The following is an 8825-nucleotide window of genomic DNA, read 5'->3' as shown; positions in this document are numbered from 1 at the left end:
TTGTAACAAACATAACACATCTTACTTGTATTATTTTTCTAGCCTCTCTTTTTATATGTATTTTTTTTAACTATTTTAGTGTCGCTCTAAGTTATATACAGAAAGCTATAGTTGGTCTATATATTTTTTAAGTATAAAAAATATTTTAAGTATTTCAAATACTTGAAAGTGGTCAGGTCAGGAGGCGAAATAATCAGCAGGTACAGAGGAATATATATGAATGTGAAAGAGGCGGAGATTACCAAGACAGATTTGTGTGGCGTTTTATTCTCTCTGCCTACCCATGCGGGAAGCGGCGTTATGGCGTATAATTTTGATATTGTTTGTAAATATTGGATTGTTATTTTCAAACAAATTGATTAATTGAGTTAAAATTACGTTTTCTTACGCTTGAAAAATCCGATTTCTCTTCAGTAAATACAATTTTTTTGTAGAAATAAAAGTATCCGTGTGATTGTGCCTTTAGCTGTTGGGTACCTACCGACCTTTTTAGTGCTAATCTCATATTTAATATAATACGCTTATTAAATGCGTCGTAAATAACCATCAGGAAACTGAACAAGACAGATATTGTGTGTGAAGTTAAGTTAAGAACAAGACACAAAGAACCATTTTTTATATGTCTTTTAACCTAAAAGCTCTTAGATATCCGATAAGCAGCATTCGTGTGATTAATCTCTTTCACGGACACTGCACAGGATGGCGCAAAACAAAACAGAAGTGACATATAATAAATGTCTAAAACAAAAACAAAAACTTTTTTTCATATTTTTATTTTAAATGCCTTTTATTACTGAAAGAGGAGTTCTTTAGAAATAAATCTGATGCATATTAATAAAAATAAAATACCATATGTATTTTTTAGGATAAAAAATATGGGTTATTTATTATAGAAATTACATTTTTAATCATACAGAATTACAATTTACGTGAACATTTTAATAAATTGTAAGCTTTAATGCCACTCTATACAAAAAAATGCATCTCATTAATTTGTCGGGTTGTAGTCCAGCGGTTAATTAAAATTATTTGTTGAATATTCTGAAACCCTGATTGTTTCTAGGTTCGTTTTAACTGAACTTCAACATGATTATCATATTTAACAAAATAACGTATATACGCGTAATTAAAGTGTATTAAATTCAAATGAACGCCATGTGCTTATGTAATAATAAGAATACAAGAAGGTTCGCGTACTTAACATAGATGGAGAAGAAAAGGGATGTTTGGGCATTAACAGAGCCTACGACCCGTCATTATCAAGTTTGAATGATCATTTTATTCCTTGTGTAACATTCACCATTAAACCCATGATTAACAACCACATAACTCAAATTCAGAAGTTGTACTTATGCTTTAATCAAAAAGATCAATTGCATTTCACCATAACTTGATTCTCTTTTAATAAATAACAGAAAATTCAAATATTTTCATAATAAATCAATTAAATAAAAACTTTTAATAAAAGTATTATATTTACAAGGATTATGACACATATTCTAGAATTGTGGGTAAAATTCTGCCTACTTCAAGCTATTTACGAAGTTGTGAGGATTATGGAATAAAATTTGGTGTGCATCAAGAGTTCGTGATTCTCCAATTTTTTTATTTAATGATATTTCAAGAAATCGGTGGAATATTTTGTATCATAAAAGCATTAAAAGCAACATATTTGTAGCATAAAAACTTTATGGTATAGTAATTTAACTCTCCTTATCATTCGTCGTTCACATTGTGAAATACCACTTTATTAAACACTAATTCGTTTTAATAATTTTTAATTAATTGATATTACACAAAGTGAACGATGAATGATAAGGGGAGTGTTAAATCGGTATAAGATTGTATTTAAAAAAAATAATACAATTATTTTCTGGCCGACCATACAGTTGTGGGTCACTCCCTACTTATGTAAATGTTGGGCATCCTTCCCGAAATGTTGTCATCTGATCCCAGGTGCCAGGAGGTAAGAGGTCACGAGGAGATAACGAACGCCATCTTGCTTATAATACATGTATATTCTAAAAAAAATGGATTAGGTAAAATGAATAAATAATTCCAAGAAACTTGTATGACATGCACTGCCTCCACCGATGAATATGGTTTTTAGTAACAGCGAAATTCTTAGAAGCTTGAGAAATATTTCGAGGTTAGCTTATTTTTTCTAAATGACTAAAAATCACGCCGCTTACTGTAGAGATAGGCAGAAAGGATAGAACAACATACCACTCTGTATGTGCAAACATTATATTTCCCTTCTACATTTATGCATCTCTTCATCTTCTTATTTTCTTAGATGGAGCATATGGCCAACACGAGACGTCTCCAAGTCACTCTGTCACGCGCCATCTTTTTGGCTTCACCTTTGGATCACCTTTCCTTCGTGTATTTTACGATCAAAATAACACTGCTATGCGGTGCCCTATAGACCTCTGAGTGCAAATAAGGGTTTGAAGAAGAAGAAATTATGCATAAGGCATTCTTCGGGCCTCTCCCGTTCTCCTTGCAAGTATTTTTACAAATGTAGAATTTTGTAATTGGAATTTTGTAAAAGGAAGTACTTTTTTGTAATACCCGTATAACATGATATAAATGATCTGTTATATTCTCATCCGCACACGATGCACTGCATCACATAAACACAGGTCATCAACACATGAAGGAAAGGTGATCAGCCCTCCGCTTCAGGTACCAGTCCACGGTAATATTGATCAAATTAAAATTAGAGTGAAAAAAAACACTTATAATTATTTGACCCCTCCTCCTGGGAATCGATCCCGGGACCTCCAGAATGGTAGCCGAGCGTGTTGACCGGTATACTATGGGGCGGACGAGTTAATGTGTTATATACCCAAAAAAATGCATGAATAATAATGAATATTTTTTCCCTCTATACTAATGTTCATTTAAAGTGTTAATGTTATTTTTCGTATATTTCTCGAGAGAACCGGGCGTTGGGCCAAGGGAAGAATAATGCCTTGGAACGGCCTTTTCAAATATGCGATTCTTTGGTCGTCTGCTGGCGAGATTTATGGCGGTTTTTAGGTTCAAAGTTGAGATTATGGAGGCACTGCGTTGGGCCGAAGGGAGGCTACTTTGGGCTTACTTGGGTATTTTTGGAAATTCTGTTGACATTTGGGTGGGGATGTTATATCGAGATATCGCGCACCAAAACCTTATGTTAATTCATCACTAACTTATACAGAAGCAGAAAAACGCATCAAATTTTTCCAATATATCAAGTATGTACTATGTAGATAATAACAAATTCAGATAATTTATAGAGCGCCATTTTCGTTAAATACTACCTCAAGAGCGCTTTTCTGTGATTGAATTGGAGAAAGAAGATAGAGAAAGAGAGAAGTGCAAATGAGTTTTTAGTTTTTTTCTAAAGATTATCTATCTCCTCTCACCTTTTTCAACTACTGGTGGAAGATCATTTTACGACGTCGGTCCCGCAACATCAGGGCACAAAGGCATGCTCGCTAACCTGAGTTTGCTGTTTGAAAGCTGGTAATAATAAATATATATATATATATATATATATATATATATATATATATATATATTTATATATATATATATATATATATATATTTTTTTTTTTTATAGCGTCATTTTCTATTAGTACTATCTCAAGAGCGCTTCACTGTGAATAAATTGGGGAAAAGATGATGGTGGAAATGGTTTAACAAAGAAAGAAAGTTTTTTCTGGAGATCATCTCACTCTCACTATTTTTAGTTACTTTTAAGAGCATTCCGCGCCATCGGCCCGCAATAACAAAGGCACGCTCGCTAAATTTAGTGTTCTGGTTGCGAGGTGGTAAGGTCACTTTACCCATAGCATCTGTTGTAGCTGATCGAAGCTTGAAGCTTCCGTGTCTGTCTGCTGTGCTGGTCGGGGTTGTGGGCGTCTGTGTACCGGCCAACGTCGAGTCGGAATCGGATCTAGCTGACTAATTGAACTAAATATTAATTAATCCCTGTCCCTGCCTACACCAGGGTACTCCTAGAAAATTTGGTGATGGACTTACAATCTTGTATTTATTTAGATTGGCAGTGACAGGTATATTGAAAGCTTTTAAATGTAAATTCATAGTAAAATTAATAAACAATTTTATATTGTTTCACATTTTCAATAAATTTCGCAAATTAGTTGAAAAAAATTGCTTAGTAAGAGCAAATCTGTCAGGCAGCCTAAATGCTTCTGTATCAGATCTGGGCATGAGGTGGGACAGCTTTCAATGATCGAAGCTTGAGACGTCTATCAACCAATTCGTCGGGAATACATTGCTCTTTTAGATGCTCTGGAGCCATATTATATTTTAATTTATACATTAGTTACAGTATTAAACCGAGTTAAAGTGTTTCAAGAATATTTTCTTGCAGTTTAATTTAAAAAAAAAGGTTTTTCACAACAATAATCCTTGAATAACATAAATTAATTTATTTGTTGAATTAAGAAGCTAGAGGTATCCAGCCGCTTCATTTTCAAGACTGATTAATACTAAAACACTATCTACTAAACAAAATTCAAAATATTTTGACGGTAGGGCAAAGAAGCTTGGGTAGATCTGAGGGGCTTTATTTTTTTGTGTTGATTAGCAGTCACAGTCAAAAGGCATCAGGGATATTGAGTGATTGGAAACATTTTTAGAAAAATCGTTTACTTGTGTATTTATTAGTTGTAAATTATTTTTAATTGCCTTTTTAATTTTTAATATTTCTAAGTAATCTAATTTAAGTCCTCCGTTGCATGTGTGTAATATATAAAGACCTTTATTTTTATCAAATGAGTGTTTAAAAAAAAACCATTTCCATAATTATTGTGGGTGTAACATGTTTTTCGCAGCAGCGTTCAAGAAACATGCTGTCCGCCATGAGCTATGTTTATTTTTGCTGTTACGAGATGATTCTACTATTGTGAATTTTACCTGTCACATGTATATAAAAATACAGGGGTGTATGAATGCAACTTTGAGTCCAAATTTTAAAGCAATTGGTAAATATCTTTGATCAACAAACGAAGATTTATAAATATGTGTTTTTAACTCTTTGCCTTAGTTCCCCAACTTTTTGCATTGATTTCCCAGTATTCTAGAAATAGTAATTAATTATTGTGTGTAAAATTGTTTCCGTGCAAGTTCAAATCGTACATTGTTTCTCAACATTATATTACTTTCCTAAACGCTCGCAGCAAAGGTAGACTTCATTATTTTCCCAATCACCCTGTGGCGGGGTTGGAAAACGTACCCTAGCCCCAAAAAGCAATCGCCGAACTTTTCCCACCCAACAACTTGTGAAACGAAAACTTTTAGCTGAAATTCAATTCAGCCCCGGCCGGAATCAAACCAGCAGATCGAGGTGTACCGAACGAAAATAGGATTTCAGTACAGTGACCACGCATAATGTAATATCTATAATTTAAAAAAAAAAGATAACAACTTTTTAACCTTTTCCTTTCTGACCATCCAATAATTACACGTGATCCGATGGGGGTACCAAATGACCCCAGTTTAAATTTGTATGGATATCGTAATACACAGTTAGCAGAAAGTATCAACTCGCCGCCAACTGAGTCATAGGGACACCACGTCTGTGCCAACGCGCCGTCATGCAGCGACTGAGTGCGGGTCGCAGAACTCTAGATCATACGACAGCCGAGTAGTTAGTTTCGTTCTCTCGTTATTGCAGTATGATATTTATTAGAGTGTTGCTAGCAGGCAAATAATTTTAGAACTGATATATAAGAAAGCTAATTTAATTTTGAAACATTAAATGATTTGAAGTTGTAGAAATAAAAAAGGGAAAATTTTCCTGAATACTATTTTTAAGAATACAAACAATATGGAGTAAGTAGCTGTTATAATACCTACTAAAGTTGTTGAATTATAATACATAGATGGGGGATTTCATCCCCCTGTTGGATCCGGTAAGTTAAAAGTATTTTTGTTATTTGTAATATACAATCTAAAAAAAATATATCACAAGAAAAGCATTACAAATAATTTAATGCATCTGTCAATTTTTGCTTAATCGCAATTTGTTTTTTTTCGTTGAATAATTAAGGAAAGTATTATAATACCATGTCACAATGATAGGAAGTCAATAATGGTTTTTAAATAAGTGATTTATTTTTTAATCACATAAATTATTCACACCGTATTTACTCACCCTATATAATACTCATTCAGAGGGAGCTACCAAAAAATGCTTGCCTGCGTAAAAAATATAAGATTAGTAAAAAAAAATCAAAGTACTGCTAATAAGTGTTTCACAAACCTTGGTGTTATCATGGTCACCCTAGTAGGTAGAGCCAGTAAAGGTTGTGTGTCTAGAAGCTTCTGCTCTGTTGGTTTGATTTTGTACACATTGTTTGGGAACTTTATTATATACGCGGTTGTTTTCTATGGGATATTCATGTTTTTATCACAACTTTGCTCTTAATGTGTTTTATTCAGTTCAGACAGCTTACGCATATAAATAAATATATTAGTTTCTGGTTTCTAATATTTATTTTGTTTATTTGCAAATTATTGTTTACACTTTACTTTTCGTTATTCCATGATACATCCATTTATATAAATATGTATACTTAAAATACTCATAAAAATAACTTTTTCTTATAAGCATAGCCTTTGCGTGGGTAAACAATATGGTTTGAAGCGATTTGAAATAATTAAAAACTATAAAATGTTAAAAAATAGCAAAAAATACAGAAATAAAATAGGTGGAAAAATGAGATCAGTAAAAATGGGTAAAAAAACAAAATATTGAGAAATTGAAGATTTCATGTAGATTTTACAAAAGTATGAATAATGAATTAAAAACATGAAATAAGGTTTGTTAATATTTTCATAATTTATGTAAATATAAAAACACGTTATAGATTTTAAACATGTTATATTTTCTTAAATCGGAAGGAAATTTAGAAAATATTGTGAAGCTCCTATGAGGTAGTATTTTAGGAAAATGGCGCTACATAAATAATAAAAAAAAAACTTATTAACCATAACGCCGCTTCTCCGCAAGGCTAGGCAGAGAGAATAGAACGCCATACCACTCAGTCTTTGCAAACATTCTTCGCCCCACAGTCATGCATATCCTCATACATATCCGCCGATAATACTGACTCCTGACGCGGCCGCTTTAAAATATTTAACATACCTCATCTCGCCAAGTTTTCCTCGGTCTTTCTCTGCTTCTTCTACATTTTTTTATTTATTTTTAATTCTTTTGCGTTACATGACATAAATACAAATACAAAAAAAATATGAATAAAATAAAAATATAAACACAAAAAAGATCCCAAATCTACATTAACCTCGTACATTTGTTTTACCGTTCTTTCCTCACTCATTTGTTTCACTTATTCAAACCATCTCAACACACCTTTCTTAATTTTATCGAAATGCTTTTCTCAGCCATATAAATTATTTAGAATTGTTATTTTTATAAGATTAAGGATGATTGGAAAATATATTAAAATTAATTAATCGTCTTAATTAAATATGACAAGATAAAATAAATGATGGATCTTAAAAATGAATCTGAATAAATATCGCTGATTTCCAGGTGGTCCACAGTCGTGTATATCCGCGGGTTGTTTCCGTGCAGTATAATTACTAATTAATTTATTCAAAATAATAGATTCGAATCGAGTTTATGTCAGAATGTTTGGAATTAGGTTATCAAATGAAATTGTAGTAAATCCATACCCACATGTTGTTTTAGGGAACTGTAGAATAATTATAGTGCAACAAAGTTATTAAAGCTGTGCAATTCCGAAACATTCCAAGAATTGACTTTTATCTTTCTACGGGTCGCAAAAAAGACTCTAGCTGTAATTTACCGACGACTCTTTTCATGAATTTTTTGTATTACTTTTTACGATACACGTTTTATTTTTTTTAAAGAATGACTCAATAGGCAGAACCCGCAAGACGTTCATTTACATAATGTTTTTTTTTAATTACAAATGTTACAACATAAAATATAAAATAAAGTAATATAAACAAAATAAGTTTAGTTTAGCACAATGAGAAATTGACAAGTGTGCAACAATAATTAGTTTTTTAGTTGTTTTTTAAAATTTATTTCTATTTACTTGTAATATTTTGAAATCTTGACATTCTCCATTAAATCAACAATTTAAGTTAGGGCATGAATAGCTGTTAAGATAACCAATGAAAATGTCATATTATTTTTAAAATACGCAAAATAATTTATTACCATACTATTATTTATCACTTTAAACACGTGTTACATTCACCATTCTACCCATGATTGACACAAAACTATTTTTTTGAGTTCATACCTACATATCGCTCACTCCTTTTAAGAACGTCATAAATAAAAATCGTCAATTTTCAATTTTGCATGTTTTCGGAATGTCCAAAAAATGTACTATATCACAGCAAAAGAGGCATATTTTTATCTAAATATTTACGCGCTACGGGGCAGAAAGTGTAGTTTTTGCATTTTTAAGAAAAGGTACTGTTTAATTATTTTTTTAAATTTGCTAAATATTTTTCAAATGGAGACAAAAACCTTCGGGTTTTACCTAAAAAGATCTGTTGCACAGTAAAAAGTTCAATAAGTGGCGTCATATTTATTTTTAATACATTGTATTTTATTTTTAAATTTTAAAAACGTTCTCCTGAAAAATATTTTTTTTTGATTTATGACGTTCTTGAAAGGAGTGAGCGATATATCTATCATAATTTTTTATGTTGTTTCATGGTTGAGTATCATATCCTTCTTCATTTATCATTTTTTTATTCTTCATATTCTTCTTCATCTATATTGAGATGTCAAAATGTAAA

Source organism: Brachycentrus maculatus, unplaced genomic scaffold, assembly GCF_059751285.1.
Source record: "Brachycentrus maculatus isolate JH-2025_06_01 unplaced genomic scaffold, ASM5975128v1 h1tg000081l, whole genome shotgun sequence".
Lineage (NCBI taxonomy): Eukaryota > Metazoa > Arthropoda > Insecta > Trichoptera > Brachycentridae > Brachycentrus > Brachycentrus maculatus.
This window is presented reverse-complemented; position numbering follows the sequence as displayed.